Source organism: Erpetoichthys calabaricus, chromosome 15, assembly GCF_900747795.2.
Source record: "Erpetoichthys calabaricus chromosome 15, fErpCal1.3, whole genome shotgun sequence".
Lineage (NCBI taxonomy): Eukaryota > Metazoa > Chordata > Cladistia > Polypteriformes > Polypteridae > Erpetoichthys > Erpetoichthys calabaricus.
In genome coordinates, this window is record NC_041408.2 from 37,397,389 (window position 1) to 37,415,571 (window position 18,183).

An 18,183-nucleotide genomic window follows, 5' to 3' on the forward strand; every position below is an offset into this window, starting at 1 on the left:
TTAATCCTTCTAAAAAACACACCAAGTCTAGTTTCTGAAAGTTCCTAAAGTCATACTGTCTACCACACTACTTGGTACTTTATTCCAAGTGTCTATGGTTCTCTGTGTAAAAAAATGTTTGTGTGAAATTTACTCTTAACAAATTTTCAACTGTGTCCCTGTGTTCTTGATGAACTCATCTTAAAATAACAGTCTCAATCTACTGTACTAATTCCCTTCATGATTTTAAACACTTCAATCATGTCACCTCTTAATTTTCTTTTGCTTAAATTTAAAAGGCTCAGCTCTTTTAATCTTTCTTCAATTATTCATTCCCTGTAGCCCTGAAATGAGCCTAGTTGCTCTTCTCTGAACCTTTTCTAGCAATGCTATGTCCTTTTCATAGCCTGGAGAGCAAAACTGCACATGGTACTAAAGATGAGGCCTCACCAGTGCATTATAAAGGTTGAGCATAACCTCCTTGGACTTGCACTCCTCACATCATGCTATATAACCTAACATTATGTTTGCCTTCTTAATGGCTTGTGAACACTGTCTGGAAGTTGATAGTGTAGAGTCCAATAAAACTCCTAAATCCTTCTCATAAGGTGTACTCTCGATTTTCAGACCTCCCTTTGTGACCTTAAACCTAACATTTTTACTCCCTATGTGCAATGCCTTACATTTAAATACCTTACATTAAATTTCATCTGCCACAAATCTGCCCAAGCCTTTATGCTGTCCAATTCCTTCTGTAATGATTTAATTGATTCAAAATTACCTGCCAATCCACCAATCTTGGTATCACCTGCAAACTTAACTACAGTAATCCCTCCTCCATCGCGGGGGTTGCGTTCCAGAGCCACCCGCGAAATAAGAAAATCCGCGAAGTAAAAACCATATGTTTATATGGTTATTTTTATATTGTCATGCTTGGGTGGCAGATTTGCGCAGAAACACAGGAGGTTGTAGAGAGACAGGAACGTTGTTCAAACACTGCAAACAAACATTTGTCTCTTTTTCAAAAGTTTAAACTGTGCTCCATGACAAGACAGAGATGACAGTTCTGTCTCACAATTAAAAGAATGCAAACATATCTTCCTCTTCAAAGGAGTGCGCGTCAAGAGCACAGGCTGTCAGAAACAGAGAGCAAAGCAAACAAATCAATAGGGCTGTTTGGCTTTTAAGTATGCGAAGCACCGCCGGTACAAAGCTGTTGAAGGCGGCAGCTCACACCCCCTCCGTCAGAAGCAGGGTGAGAGAGAGAGAGAGAGAGAGAGAGAGAGAGAGAGAGAGAGAGAGAGAGAGAGAGAGAGAGAGAGAGACAGAGAAAAACAAAACAGTGAAAAATCAATACGTGCCCTTTGAGCTTTTAAGTATGTGAAGCACCGTGCAGCATGTCGCTTCACGAAGCAGCTGCACACAGAAGGTAGCAAAGTGAAGATAATCTTTCAGCATTTTTAGACGAGCGTCCGTATCGTCTAGGTGTGCGAACAGCCCCCCTGCTCACACCCCCTACGTCAGGATCAGAGAAAGTCAGCGCAAGAGACACAGAGAAAAGTAAGTTGGGTAGCTTCTCAGCCATCTGCCAATAGCGTCCCTTGTATGAAATCAACTGGGCAAACCAACTGAGGAAGCATGTACCAGAAATTAAAAGACCCATTGTCCATAGAAATCCGCGAACCAGCAAAAAATCCGCGATATATATTTAAATATGCTTACATATAAAATCCGCGATAGAGTGAAGCCGCGAAAGGCGAAGCGCGATATAGCGAGGGATCACTGTAGTTTGTTACTTATATTCCTATCTAAATCATTTATATATATTAAAAATAGCAGCAGCACTAGCACTGACCCCTGTGGAACACCACTCTTAACATTGGCCAACTCTGATAAGGTTCCTCACACCATCACCCTCTGCTTCCTGAGTCTGAGCCAATTCTTTACCCTTCTACAAACACCATCCTGAACTACCACGTCTTTTAGTTTGATGACCAGCCTCTCATGAGACACCTTATCAAATGCTTTCTGAAAGTCAAGATAAATAATATCAGATGCTCCACTTTCATCATATCCTTTTGTTGCTTCCTAATAGAATTTCAGCATGTTAGTAAAACACGACCTCCTTCTTCTGATCCCATGCTGACCGTTCAGAAAAACTCCTATACTTGCCATGTAGTGCTGAATCTTATCTTTAATAATTCCTTCCATTATTTGTCCTGTGATGCACGTTAAGCTTATTGGCCTGTGGTTGCTTGGATCTGCCCAATCACCCTTTTTATATAATGGGGTTATATTTGCCATTTTCCAGTCCTTTGGAATCTCCCCAGTGCACAGTGACTTTTAAAAATATGTGTCAAGGTTTATATATGTACTCATTAGCCTCCTTAAGAACTCAAGGGTAAATATTATCTGGTCCTGGTTATTTGTTTGATTTCAGCCTATTTCATCTGAGCAGTACTCCTCCCTCTTCTTCTTCTTCTTCTTTTGGTTGCTCCCGTTAGGGGTCGCCACAGCGGATCATCTTCTTCCATATCTTTCTGCCCACTGCATCTTGTTCTTTTACACCCATCACCTAATCCTATCCATCCTCGCCAGACCCAATGCAAATCTTAACATCTTTAACTCTGCCACCTCCAGCTCTGTCTCCTGCTTTCTGCTCAGTGCTGCCATCTCTAACCCATACAACATAACTGGTCTCACTACTGTCCTGTAGACCTTCCCTTTCACTCTTGCTGATACCCGTCTGTCACAAATCACTCCTGACACTCTTCTCCACCCATTCCACCCTGCCTGCACTGTCTTTTTCACCTCTCTTCCACAATCCCCATTATTCTGTATTGTTGATCCCAAGTATTTAAACTCATCCACCTTCGCCAACTCTACTCCTTGCATCCGCACCATTCCACTGACCTACCTCTCATTTACACACATGTATTCTGCCTTGTTTCTACTGACCTTCAGTCCTCTCCTCTCTAGAGAATATCTCCACCTCTCCAGGGTCTCCTCAACCTGCTCCCTACTATTGCTACAGATCACAATGTCATCAGCAAACATCATAGTCCACGGGGACTCCTGTCTAATCTCGTCTGTCCACCTGTCCATCACCATTGCAAATAAGACAGGGCTCAGAGCTGATCCCTGATGTAATCCCACCTCCACCTTGAATGCATCCGTCACTCCTACCGCAGACCTCACCACGGTCACACTTCCCTCATACATATCCTGTACAACTCTTATATACTTCTCTGCCACTCCCGACTTCCTCATACAATACCACAACTCCTCTCGAAGCACCCTGTCATATGCTTTCTCCAGGTCCACAAAGAGGCAATGCAACTCCTTCTGGCCTTCTCTACATTTCTCCATCAACATCCTCAGAGCAAACATCGCATTTGTGTTGCTCTTTCTTGGCATGAAACCATACTGCTGCTCACTAATCATCACCTCACTTCTTAACCTAGCTTCCACTACTCTTTCCATAACTTCATGCTGTGGCTCATCAATTTTATCCCCCTATAGTTACTGCAGTCCTGCACATCCCCCTTATTCTTAAATATCGGCACCAGTACACTTCTCCACTTCTCAGGCATCCTCTCACTTTCCAAGATTCCATTAAACAATCTGGTTAAAAACTACTCTGCCATCTCTCCTAAACACCTCCATGCTTCCATGGGTATGTCATCTGGACCAACGGCTTTTCCATTCTTCATCCTCTTCATAGCTGTCCTTACTTCCTCCTTGCTAATCCGTTGCACTTCCTGCTTCACTATCTCCACATCATCCAACCTCTTCTCTCTCTTGTTCTCTTCATTTATCAGCCTCTCAAAGTACTCTTTCCATCTGCTTAACACAACCTCCTCACTTGTGAGTATGTTTCCAAATTTATCCTTTATTACCCTAACCTGCTGCACATCTTCCCCAGCTTGGTCCCACTGTCTAGCCAATCGGTACAGGTCCCTTTCTCCCTCCTTAGTGTCCAACCTCTCATACAACTCATCATACACCTTTTCTTTAGCCTTCACCACCTCTCTCTTCACCTTGTGCTTTATCTCCTTGTACTCTTGTCTACTTTCTGTATCTCTCTGACTATCCCACTTCTGCTTTGCCATCATCTTCCTCTGTATACACTCCTATAATTCCCCATTCCACCACCAGGTTTCCTTTTCCTCCTTCCTCTTTCCAGATGTCACGCCAATCACCCTTCTTGTAGTCACCCTTACTACATCTACTGTAGTTTCCCAACTGTCTGGTAATTCTTCACTACCACCCAGTGCTTGTCTCACCTTCTCCCGAAACTCAACCTTGCAGTCTTCCTTTTTCAACTTCCACCATTTGATCCTTGGCTCTGCCCTCACTCTCTTCCTCTTCTTGATCTCCAAAGTCATCCTACACACCACCATCCTATGCTGCTTAACTACTGTGGTGGGTGGTCGGCTTCATATTCCGGCCCTCACCCCCAGGCCGCCAGGTGGAGCTCTCCCAACAGCGTGGACGTTCCCCGAATTCCAGCAGGGCCTCATGGACTGTGTAGTTTATATGCATAGCCCTGCTGGATACCATGGGGACCACCAGGAGTCGCTGTGGGGAGGCTGCCGGACTCTTACTTGCCCTATAACCCGGAGGTGCATCATGATCACATGACAAGAGGAAACGACGTGCTTCCGGGTTGAAGAAAGGAGCTTTTTATCCGACCCAGAAGTGTTCATGATCACATGGACAGAAGGGAGAAACACTTCCGGGTCATGGACTATATAAAGGACTCTGGGAAACCAGTACACTGAGCTGAGCTGGGAGGAAGGGTGGCTAAGTGTCTGGGAGTGTAGAAGATTGATTAGTGTATTGTTTATTGATTTATGAATATTGTGGAGTGGAGGGTGCTTTGTGCACGTTATTGTTCCAATAAAAGTAATATTTGGACTTTTACCTGGTGTTTGGAGTATTGTCCGAGGGTTCAAGAGGACGATAAGGGCCTCAAACTGTCACAGTGGCGTAGCCGGCAGGAAACTCTAGCGCCTTTTGCACAGGACCTGTATTTAAATTTTCTGTGGGCAGAGAACCTGGAGAAGGCAGAGTCCGGACACGCAGAAAAACATCGAAAAAACCCCACCTTTACCAAGTCCGTTATGGGGAAGAAGAGAGGTAAGCAGGGCGGCAAGCGCCAGCGGAGCAGCTCTTCTCACAATGGCCGACGCTCAGGAGGAGCGTAGGAGCGACCAAACAGATCGGGAGAAGCCTACGGAGGAGGACGGCAACGAGGTATGTGCAGAGGAATTAATTGCTGATAAGTTTAAAATAACTCATTTGGTACCTTGCACATACCTCAGGAAAAATCATCCGGAGGCTCTGTGGGATGCAGACAAGGCTCCCGAGGACGGTGGTGCGCTCTCATTTGAGCCGGTGAGAGAGATGAAGGACTTCCGCATGTCGGCTGCCAGCGAGGGACACGTGACTCAACCCGAAGCATTCTGGGAAGGAGGAGGTCCACGTCCCACTGTTTGCTCCTACGTCGACGAAAAAACGGACTTGGACTTTCTAAAGGGGAAGGGGGAGCTGAGCGAAGCACCGCTCACCCCGCAAAAAGGTAAGGAGGGCCGGGAAGTGGCTGATCGGTCTGTCGACAAATTAATAAAGACAGACCGCAGTTCGCCGAAGAAGGCAACCCGGCCCTCAGACGAAAAGAACTCCAATTCCCAGAAGCCTCCGCGAAGCCCGTCAGAGCACGTGCCGACAGCGGACGTGCTCATTGGCTCCCGGCCGGCAGGTAAGGAAAACAAGAAAGTAAACTTGCCTCCGGTCAAAATAAATAACTTTAAAGACGTACGGGAACTCGAGAAATTAATCGAGCCCGTGCGAGGTATATTACAGATGATGACGGCGATAAAGAAGATCATCGGAGACCTGGGAGCGACGGCCGAAGCGCCGGTAAAGAAGGTAGACGAATACCTGCGGAGATTAGGCCGAGAAGCCCCGGTCTTGGTTGATTCGGCGGTACAGGTAAGCTCAAGCCGTACCGTATATTATAAGGGGACGCAGTGCGATTCGGCCCCGCAATTAATAAGTAGCGGGTGCCAAGTCACTGCAACCCCAACAAGGGATTGTGGAACGATAACCGAGTGGTCGGGGGAAGGAACGAACGAGCCGGGGCAAGTGTATGACGCGGCCTCCTGGAGCAAGTCGGATCTCAAGACCCCGACTTGTGGTATGAGCGATTTAAAGCTGGTAATAGACGGGGCAGGGGAAGCGCCGATCGAACCGGGGCAGCTGGAAAGTGCCTCCCGGAGCGATACGGTGCTGAAGACGCCGCCTCCTTCTAAGAATAAATCTAAAGGGGTGCAGACAGGAAAGGGGCTCTCTTTTACTAATAGAGAGACCCAGACTGTGGACAAGCCCCAGAGTAAAAAGGAGATCCCAAAAGACAAATGGGGGTCTCCTGATAAAGTAGTAAAGGGCGTAGAAAACGCAGAGGCGGCTATGGAACCTGCCTCGGTGGAGAAAAAGGCAGAGACAGAACTGACAGAATTCCGGAGGTGTTTCCGGTCTCGTGGAGCAAGACAGCCGGGAGGACGACGGCTCTGTTATAACTATCATCGACCGGGCCACGTTTGGCGAAGTTGTCCTCAGAGGACAGGGGAGCGTAGGAATAACCGATACACTGTTCCCCCTAGGTTCTCTGGGGGATCTAGACAACAGAGCCACGACCCGATGGCCGTGTCCTCCTGGAGGAGGATGTCCCTCGGGGTACTGGACGCTCCACCCCAGTTGGCTTCGCTAAAGGGAGGGTACTGTGGTGGGTGGCCGGCTTCATATTCCAGCCCTCACCCCCAGGCCGCCAGGTGGAGCTCTCCCAACCGTGTGGACGTTCCCCGAATTCCAGCAGGGCCTCATGGACTTTGTAGTTTATATGCACAGCCCTGCTGGATACCATGGGGACCACCAGGAGTCGCTGTGGGGAGGCTGCTGGACTCTTACTTGCCCTATAACCCGGAGGTGCGTCATGATCACATGACAAGAGGAAACGACGTGCTTCCAGGTTGAAGAAAGGAGCTTTTTATCCGACCCGGAAGTGTTCATGATCACATGGACAGAAGGGAGAAACACTTCCGGGTCATGGACTATATAAAGGACTCTGGGAAACCAGTATACTGAGCTGAACTGGGAGGAAGGGTGGCTAAGTGTCTGGGAGTGTGGAGGATTGGTTAGTGTATTGTTTATTGATTTATGAATATTGTGGAGTGGAGGATGCTTTGTGCACGTTATTGTTCCAATAAAAGTAATATTTGGACTTTTACCTGGTGTTTGGAGTATTGTCCAAGGGTTCAAGAGGACGATAAGGGCCTCATACTGTCACACTACACTTTCCCCTGCCACTACTTTGCAGTCTTCAATCTCCTTCTGATTGACTCTTCTGCATAGGATGTAATCTACCTGTGTGTATCTTCCTCCAATCTTGTACGTAATTATGTTCCTCCCTCTTCTTAAGATACGTATTCACCACAACCATGTCCTTCCTTTTGGCAAAATACACTGTCCTCTGACCTTCTTCATTCCTCTCCTTGACACCATACCTACCCATCACCTCCTCATCTCCTCTGTTACCTTCACCAACATGTCCATTGAAATCCGCTCCAATTACCACTTTCTGTATCTTTGGTACACTGTCCATCACTTCATCCAACTCACTCCAAAAATCTTCTTTCTCATCCAATGCACACCCAACTTGCGGGGCATATGCACTAACAACATTCATCATCACACCTCCAATTTCCAGCTTCATTATCATTACTCTGTCTGACACTCTGTTCACCTCTAAAACACCCTTGACATACTGTTCCTTCAGAATAACTCCTATTCAATTTCTCCTCCTATCCACACCATGATAGAACAATTTGAATGCACCTCCAATCCACCTGGCCTTACTGCCCTTCCATTTAGTCTCTTGCACGCACAATATATCAAACCTTCCTTCTCTCCATCATATCTGCTGTCTCCCCTTACCAGTGATACTGCCAATATTCAAAGTTCCTACCCTCAGTTCCACTCTCTTAACCTTCCTCCTCTCCTCCTGCCTCCAGACAAGTCTCCCCCCTCTTCTTCTTTGGCCAACAGTAGCCCAATTTCCGCCAGCACCCAGCTGGCTAACAGTATTGGTGGCGGTCATGTTAATCCAGGGCTTGACTGATCCAGTATGGAAATTTGTATTGTTGTCCGCATATTGATTTGGCAAAACTTTACACCGGATGCCCTTCCTGATGTAACCCTCCTCATTTATCTGGGCTTGGGACTGGCACACACCGAAACACACTGGTTTGTACATCCCCTGTGGTTGGGTTAGCAGTACTTCTCCCTCTACAATTTCTAAATCACTCAGTACCTCCTTAGTAGTCCCATTTACCGCTGGGAGGTTATCCACTTCTTGACTTGTGAAGCCCTCAGAAAAATGCAAATTCACAGCATCCATTATTTCACTGTCTGTATCTTTTAATTCCCATTTACTATTCCTAATACACTTCACCTCCTCCATGACTGTTGTTTTACTACTAAAATACTGAAAAAATATCTTAGGGTCATCTTTCACGTTATCTGCTCTATTCCTCTGCAACTGTCTTTTAGCCTCCCTAATATCCTTCTTAATTCGTTGCCCTCATGTTCACATAACACTATGATTCACTTTGGAGTTATTAGTCTTATATGTCTTATATAACTGTTTTTTTCATTTGCAGCTTCTTTATAATGCTATATTAAACCACTGCGAAGTTTTTAAAAATTTTCTGTTAACTCCAAATTTAGGTAATGACCTGTCCTGCATTACATGCAAATCATTTTTAAACCTGTTCCACTGCTTCTCGACTGTCTCCATAGTTAAAAGCTTATCCCAGTCTATCCTCCTTAGACTTTGCTGCATTTGCTCAAAATTTGCCTTACCAAAGTTATACTTAACAATTTTAGTCTTTGCATCCGCACTCTTACAACTGAGAACTGTATTATATTATGGTCACTTGACCCTAGTGGTTCAATCACCTCTACACCCTCAATTCTATCTTGATTTTTACAAAATACTAAATCCAGACAGACTTCACCACACGTTGGTGCTTTGAAGTACTTTGTTAAAAAACAGTCACTGATTACTTCTAAAATCTCCTACTCTTGTGCTCTGCCATTTGCAAGCCTATCCCAGTTAATATTTCGGAAAATTGAAGTCCCCCATGACTATAATATCTCCCTGTAAATTTGCCTTTTTAATATTACTAAAAAGATGTGTATTGAAATTACTGTATGCATTGGGTAGTCTATAACACACTCCTAAAATAAGACCTCTTTCCCTAATGCTTTCCAGGCAAAAGCACATGTCCTCACTAAGATGGGGCTCATTGTCCAACTGAAGAGGACTTGCTTTTAAATTCTGTTTGACATAAACAGCAACCTCACCTTCTTTTCTGTTCTGTCTATCCTTCCTAAAAAATGTATATTCCTCTATGTTACACTTATCCCCATCTTTGTTATTTAGTCAGGTTTCCGTTATTACTATAATATAATTATGCTCTGCAACATACAACTCCAACTCACTTGCCTTATTTTTTATACTTCTAGCATTAAGGCAAGCTGTTTTTAATATGTTACTCCTTTTATAGTTTAACATTGTCTTAGAATTTACATTTTTATTTTTACACTATTGTTCGCTCCTCAATGTACAGTTCTAAACCTGGCCTGTCCTAAACTCCCTGCCCCCTCCCCATTACCTAGTTTAAATAATCCTCAACTAATCTACTCATACACCTTCCCAATACATTGGTGCCCCTCCAATTCAGATGAAACTAGTCATGTCGGAACAGGTCTCATCTGTTCCAAAAGGAGTCCCAATGCCCCATAAACCTATACCCTTCTACCCTGCAACAACTGAATCCACCACCGCTCTGGCCAAGAATATATCCACCCTTCCAGTGAGTTCTTCCACCTGCGCTCCCAGAAGGCAACACACCGTGAGAGACTGTCTCTGGAGCAAACCTGCACTTCACTAATGATTGAGTCCCCAACTATCACAAACTCTTTCTTTCTGGGAACTGGTTGTGAGGTGGCCTGTTGGGGCTCCTCATCCCTGCCTACCTCATCAGATTCAACAGAGACATTGTCCAGCTCTGCAAGGAACAGAAAACGGTTTGATTCTTCCAATTCTGAAGTCGATGCCCCCAGATAGTGTGCACCCTTTACTTTGCGCCTTGCAACCGTAAGTCACCTATCTTTGCCTATTTGGTCTAGAATCTCCTCCTACACCACCTTTGGGGTGCACACTATCTCTCTAAAGGACACTTGGGTCAGAGTCGCCAGTTCCCTAATACAATGCAAGCCAGCCAACTCCTCCTCCAGTTCAGCAACCCCAAGCTTGAAGTGCGGCATCACCTAGCATCTCCTGCAGATGTAGCCCTTATAGAAGACTGGCTCCTCTAAAGTCCCACATCCAAAAGGACTTGCTTTGCAGTGGCCTAATTATTATTATATAAGATGAAGGTAAAAACAAGATTCAGTCTCTTGGAGAAAAGTGGAATACAGCATTCTGAAATTCTGTGCATTTCTTATGGTTGGAATGTCTTCCACATGCTTTCTACTGAGAACTTTTGTCAAACCCAGAGTAAGATCTGGGGAACTCCTCCATACAAAATTGCCTACTAATCAGCAAGTCCCTGGGTTCAGTACTGGCAATTTCTTCTGAAAGCATAAATGCCATGGACCTTCTCATTGAATTCCCGAAATTGGTATCCTGCAAGGCACTGGCATACAGGTGTAGAAAAACCATAGTCATGAACTTTAGGTACAGCAACAGACAGGAAGGGTGACTCCCCTGAACCACAACCCAAAATCTGGCCACTCTTAAGGTCAATTCCACGACCCAGATGCCACATGGTGAGGAGCAAATTGGCAATATTCATACTCACCGGCAGTCTCCTGTGCATCCCAGTGAATTTCTGAAATGAAGTAAGCTCCTTCTTAGGCAGTTAAGATGTCTCACATAGAGTTCTCTCATACTGTAACTCTTATTTTATTTTTTGTAAGTTTCTTGTAATAAACATACTTAGCCCTATCTAATAGACTACAACTGTGAAATCCGCAAAAGCACAAAATAAATTCTTAAATAATATTCACTGACAGTTCCTGAAACATCTGCATACCCTGCCCGACCTGATACCACGCTGGCCCAACTAGGAACTCCCTCCACACTAAGTCAACTCAGCAGTAGCAAGGAAGATTCTTCTATTGCGATCCAACTCAGTGACTGGAGATTCACACCCCAGGAACAATGCAGGTATTTGAGGCGAAATGTGTCATCATTATAAATGAAATCCAAAGACATCCTTTATTTGCATCAACTGATGGAAGCTCACTATGTGTGCATCAAAATTCTCTAAAGCAAGTCTGATTAGTCTTCAGAGAACAGCTCATTTCAATAGTTTTGTCCATTATGTATAGTAGCCACAACAACAACAACATTTATTTATATAGCGCGTTTTCATACAAATGATGTAAGCTCAAAGTACTTTACAAGATGAAGAAAGAAAAACAGAAAAAATATAAAAATTAAGCAATACTTATTAAAAAAGAATAAAGTAAGGTCAGATGGTCAGGGAGGACAGAAAAAACAGAAAAACAAAAAACAAAATATGCAGGGGTTCCAAGGTCATGAGACCACCCAGCCCCCACTAGGCATTCTACCTAATATAAAGCTAATAAACATTTCAGTCCCACCAATGAGTACTCAGATAAATGATACATTCTAATAATACCCCTATGCCAAAGGTCCCAAAATAGTCAATCATTAAAAGTCTTGTCTAAACATTTGTTCTATAGAATAAGAATTCTTATACAGTATGTAAACTGTTATCATAGAACAAAGTAAAAAAGTTAAATGTTATATATTAGGATATACAGTTAGGTCCATAAATATTTGGACAGAGACAACTTTTTTCTAATTTTGGTTCTGTACATTACCAAAATGAATTTTAAATAAAACAACTCAGATGCAGTTGAAGTGCAGACTTCAACTTTCAGCTTTAATTCAGTGGGGTGAACAAAACGATTGCATAAAAATGTGAGGTAACTAAAGCATTTTGTTAACACAATCCCTTTTTATGTCATGTTTTTGTCACACTTTAAATCAGGCTTATTTTAAAACCTACATATATATGTTGTTTATCATTCTTTTCAGAATTTATCGAACTTTAATGTGATGTTGTTAGATTTTCAGATTCTTATTCTGTTTTTATAAACTAAAAAATACCAAGAACTCACGAGACTTAACCAAGAGTGCCAAGAGATTTAACCATGCCCAGGATCGGAAATAAAAGACAAAGAGTAGGACAGCAACTGTACAGGCTTTTAAATATTTGAAGCACTGCGAGAGATGCAGATCATGCGGCATGGCAGCAGCAGCAATCCAGCAGCTGATTGAGCAAAGAGGAGGTAAAAAAAAAACTGTATTTGATTCCCATTGTATCACCTTTTAAGAGGGGGTTTCGGAGGAGCAACCGCGTCTCCTTGGGGTGCGTTCAGCCCCCCTCTTCACAACGCAAGCGGCAGACTGGCCGCATCTGGGTGTTGGGGGCCAAAGGCTTGCTCCCCTAGTAACAGTAATAATAATACTACTAATGATGCCAATACAGTATATAATCTTAAAATTAGTCCTTTGTGTTGTAAATCTTAAAGCACGGTGAAAGACACAATCCAATGTCACAGTCGGGACAATATTAGCAGGTTTCTTTTAAGATTTTCATTCCAGATTTATCAGTTTCTGAACATCACACTGCACAGGTACTGTACAAGTTGGATTGTTTTTTTTCTGTTGGAGGTATATAATCAATAAAATGTCTACCAATAAGACATTCTCTTTAGCGGAAGTGTGGACGGTGGATTTGTGGCAATGATTTGTTCTACAAGCTGGTATGTAAAGTTTGCATGAGATATAGTTTCACCAGCTTTTTGTTTGTATAAGATGAGTGCATCCCAAATTCATTGTTCCACTAGATGGCAAAATATCTTTTTATAGTATTTCTTTTGTTTGCTCAGGATAAAAATGTTAATTTGTTATCTGTACAATCTATGCTGCCCATTGTGCTATTGTACTCGACCACAGCACAAGGCTTCGTAACCTGCTTGTTTATGAGGGGCCAATCAGGCCATAAAGCATATATTTGTGTGCGAAATTTATTGGTTTACACGTGAACACTATTGGTTTATGAATAATTACTATCGGTCTGCGTGCATACATAATTGGTTTGCGTGTGAACAATACTGGGTTCATTCATATGAACTATATTGGTTCATGTCTATATATTATCGGTTTGTGCATGAACTATATCCGTTTGTATATGCACAGCACTGTTCTGCATATGAACTATATTGATTTGCGCGTGTATATCACAGGTATCAGTTCGTTTGCTATTGGTTTGCATATGAACAACATTGGTTTGTGTTCTGTGCCAGTCTAATAATGGATTTGTGTATGCACTATATGGGTTTCATGCACGTCTTACACTGGTTTCATGTGGGTAATATGTCAGTTTTGTGCTTGAACTCTATTGGTTGTATGTCTGTACTATGTTGATTTCTCATAGAAAACATACTGGTTCTGTGTGTGCACCCTATTGCGACTTTGTGTATGAACTATATTGGTTCTGCATGCAAACTATATTGGTTGTTCATGTGATTTTTAGCCGAAATGGGAGGGGCAAGAAACAGGAACTCAAGGGCTGGTACAATCATGGAATATGCAGAGAAGTGGGTAGGAGAGGGATCTGCGTTTAAACAGCATAGTATTTTTTCCGCACAATACGTTTGCAAAAGGACTTGGTGGTAATTATTACTCTTTAACAGAATCTACCCTTACAATGAACACAAGGCTGAAGTTAGGTACGTATTCAGCCGTCTTTTTATTCGCTCCCAGCTACATGCTTGTGTGCAACCCGCAACTGTACTTTTTCACAGTTTTTGCAAATTAGTTACTTATTCAAAAGGTAAAATATTGCACATTTACGACTGACGCCCTTCTCCAACATGACATTTAGTTACTACTGGTTACATTTCTTATACCCAGCGATCCTGCACCATGCCGCCCAGACAGGTGAAGTGACTTGCTCGTGGTCACACACTGTCATTATCAGGACTTGAACCCACAAATGCAGGGTTTAAAAGTGTAAAGTCTTAACTGCAATGTCCCAATGCTTGCAAATCTACAACGTGTATATTAATTGGCATAATATAAACTTGTCCATCACCGATTCTTTTGTTAAAGTTGAGTTTAACATTTTCAACCTGTTCAAGTCCTAAATCTGGAATATTTTTTCAATATATCAGTTTGCCGATTAATGTACACGCTGTACAATATTTTTGACTTGCTGTTAACATAGAAGAAGAAGGTGGTTTGTCAATAAGTAGCTGACTGCTAGCATGCTAGCTAGGAGTGAATAAAAAGCCAGCTGAATGCAAACCTACCTTCAGTCCCGTGAACATTTCAGATGTTAAAAATAATTACCACCAAGTCCTTTCACAAACATACAGTGGCATGCAAAAGTATTCAATCACCTTGAAAGTCATCATAATTTTCTGCAACACAAAAGATTTATACACATTTATTCATTCAGTATTTTTTCTTATGCTGTAACGAAACATTTCTAAAGTCAAAATAAATAATTTTCTGTAGACATTTAACTGAAGAAGAAAAACTCCAAAGTTAGTGTTTACATAAGCATTTAAACCTCTGTGCTTTGGAAGCTTCAGGTTTACACTAATTAATTACAAAGGTGACAGTCATTTAACAGTCATAATTAAACATGAGGTGCTACTTGTGGGACCTTTCTATCTCTCTGGATATAAAAAAAGATCTATTCAAAGAGACCGTAGTCTTTTTTTGGAGAGTCACTGCAAAAATGAAGACAAAAGGAGCATTGTACTGATGTGAGAAACAAAGTTATTGAAATGCACAAGGTAGTAGGAAATGACTATAAAAATATCAAAGTGTTTGAATGCCCCATTGTGCAATGATGGATCCATCATCAGAAAGTGGAAGGTTCATCACAGCACACTGACTCTGACTAGAACTGGCCGTCCTTCAAAACTAAACATCAAAGATAGACATCAACTGGTGAGAGAGGTGACTAGAAATCCAACTGTCACTCTCAGGACTCTGCAGTGCTCTTTGGCTGAAACTGGAGTGAAGGTGCATGGGGTCCACAATTTCAAGAGTTCTCCATAAAACAGGCCTATAAGGGAGGATAGCAAGAAAGAAGTCATTCCTTAAGAAGGTGCACGTAAAAACACGTATGGCGTTTACCACAAAGCATGAGAAAGACCCAGTTAAGATGTGGGAGAAGATTTTATGGCCAGATGACACCAAAATAGAACTTTTTGTTCAGACTTCAAATGGGTATGTGTGGCGTAACAATAGCACTGCCCAGGCTGCAACAAACAACATACCTACAGTGGAATATGTTGGTGGCAGTGTCATGCTATGAGGATGATTTTCATGTGCTGGGACTAAGAATCTTGTCAGAGTTGAAGGGACAATGAATCGGCAAATACTGCACAACATTGAAGGAGAACTTGCTCCAGTCTGATATGAATCTAAAACTCAGGAGAAGATTCATTTTTCAGCATGACAATGACCCTAAGCATTAGGCCAAGGAGACACTGGAGTGGCTCAAAAACAGAAAGGTAATTGTTTTGGAGTGGCCAAGTCAAAACCCTGATCTTAACCCTGTTGGGAATCTGTGGCAGTATTTGAAAACGGCTGTTCAGTGGTGCCATCCCTCCACCATAGAGGGTCTCTAGACATCCTGCCAGGAAGAATCACTCCAGGGCAATGTGCAGAACTGGGGCATACTTACATACCCCAAAAGAATAAAGGCAGTTATGGGAGCATTTTTAAGTACGGGTTAAAAATGTTAAACTCAGCTTTAACAAAGGAATCTGTCTTGTCACAAAACTGAAAATTAAGGTGGTCCAATGTGATTTAACCCTTTACAGTGCCCATTAAATTTCACAGTAAATCCCATTTATCAGATATTAGAGTGGCAGTACTTTGTCAGTCTCACCCTGGTACCTGCACTGGGCAGGGCAAAACTCGGCTGCATCTTAAAAAAATGCATCTGCCTTGTCACAAAACTGTGAAAGGTAAGGTGGCCCAATATGATGTAACCCACCCATGCTTGTGCTAAATATGGAATATTTAGCTTTTCAAAGAATGGACCATGTTTATATCATGTCAAATGATATACACGTTGTAGATTTAAAAGCACTGGGGGATTGTGGTTAAGACTTTGCACTTTCAACCCCTTGTTCGTGGGTTCAAGTCCTGATACTTACACTGTGTGAGCATGACCAAGTCACTTCACCTGTCTGTGCGGCACGGTGCGGGGTCACTGGGCATAAGAAATGTAACCAGTGGTAAGTAAATGTTATGTTGGATAAAGGAGTCAGTCATAAATTTGCAATATTTTGTCTTTAGAATAAGTAACTAGTTTGCAAAACCTGTGTGAAAAAGTACAGTCGTGGGTTTCAACCAAGCATATAGCTGGGAGCGAATAAAAAGACGGCCGAATACGTACCTAACTTCAGCCTTGTGTTCATTACAGACTCAAGGGTAGATTCTGTTAAAAAGTAATAATTACCACATAACTACTCCCTAGATTTATTGGAACTGACTTTACTTTGATAAAGATCAACAGCAATTTATTTTTGTATAGCCCAACATCACACAAAGAATGCCTTGGCTTTAATAGGCCATGTTTAATTGACAGCCCGCCAAACTTGACTCTCCAAGAAGATAAGAAAAAAGAAACTCCAATTTCTTATATGTTGACACTATCTCAACATTTTAAAATTCATCCTATTTTGCATGTCTCACAGTTAAAACCTTTTTCGTCTGGGAGGTTTTGTCAGGAATCTTCTACTCCACTTCCAGAGGATGAGGAAACAATCATATGAATTAGAAAATATACTGTACTCCCAGAGGCAGGGTTCAAAAATCTATTATTTTGTCCACTTGAAAGGTTATAATCATAAAAATGGATACTGATCATCTTCTGATATGTATACAGATCATCCAAAACAGCTCCACTATACTCATTCTTGGAAATGGAGTTCCATCACTGACTAGTTTCTGAGTGCATTGTGGGAAGCAGCCTTTTACAAAAGTTCAGTGTTCTCTCTCTCTCTTTTTAACAATATATTAATGTTAAGATTAGTTGTGATCTGGCATCCGGCTTGTCACTTGATATTAATAAATGGATTTTAAATTAACGATATGCTTCTAACATTGGAAACCTAAGCACTGGCTTGTCTCAACTACCTTTCAAACAAGTTGTGAACTTGGAGAAAGTCACCAGTAGAATGAAGAGGATCTTACATCTGGAACATCTGAAAATATAAAAGACTCTGAAGAGATTAAGTGGGATACATTAATAATAATTCTTTACATTTATATAGCGCTTTTCTCACTACTCAAAGTGCTCTCCACACAGGGAGGACCTGGGAAGCGAGCCCACAATCTCCTTACTGCAAAGCAGCAGCACTACCACTGCACCACCTGTGAGGACATTAATTAAATAGACAGTTCAGAGCCCTGTTACACCTTATCTGAGGGGCAGCTTGTTGAAGACAAAAAGGATGAAGAACTAGTGCGAGGATAGAACTAGGTGGAAAGAATTCAGAACTAGCCTGCCTGCATATCTATCTATCTATCTATAATGAAGAATGTCACTTTGAAATAAGATGGTTGAACTGTCAAGTCACTGTGTATTCAGCTATTGTGGTATTTTGTGTATTGAGGTGAACTGACATAAATTTTATATCCAAGATGCCTTTTTAATGCTGGACAGAGTTTATCTAGCATGATCAGATGGAGTAGAAAAAATACTGGAGGAAGACTGACTATATACGCAAATGGTCAATAGTGTAAAAGTGAGCAATTTACAATAAACACTAAAAGACAATGATCCACTGGCTGTCTAAATTCATCTATATTATCTGCCAATGGAGAAAAGATTTATCATCATGATTAATATTTATATTTCTGTCTCACCCACAGAAATGATTGATTAATTATGACCCTGCACTTATAACATGTTAACTTAAGCACAAGGTCTTTGGAAGAAACAATTACAAACCTCCACTAGTATGTATCATATTCTACTCATGGACTTAAAGACGCTGTACCTG

General features: G+C 42.2%; 1 protein-coding gene across 1 annotated transcript in view; it reads right to left on the reverse strand.

Annotated features, from left to right (window-relative positions):
* The window catches only part of LOC127525948 (uncharacterized), a 121,654-nt gene extending 113,551 nt beyond the window's left edge, over positions 1-8,103 (reverse strand). The window contains exon 1 of the mRNA XM_051919344.1: positions 8,057-8,103. The gene's annotated coding sequence lies outside the window, so the exon portion shown is untranslated. The remainder of the gene's footprint in view (positions 1-8,056) is intronic.
* Between the last annotated feature and the right edge of the window lie 10,080 nt (positions 8,104-18,183).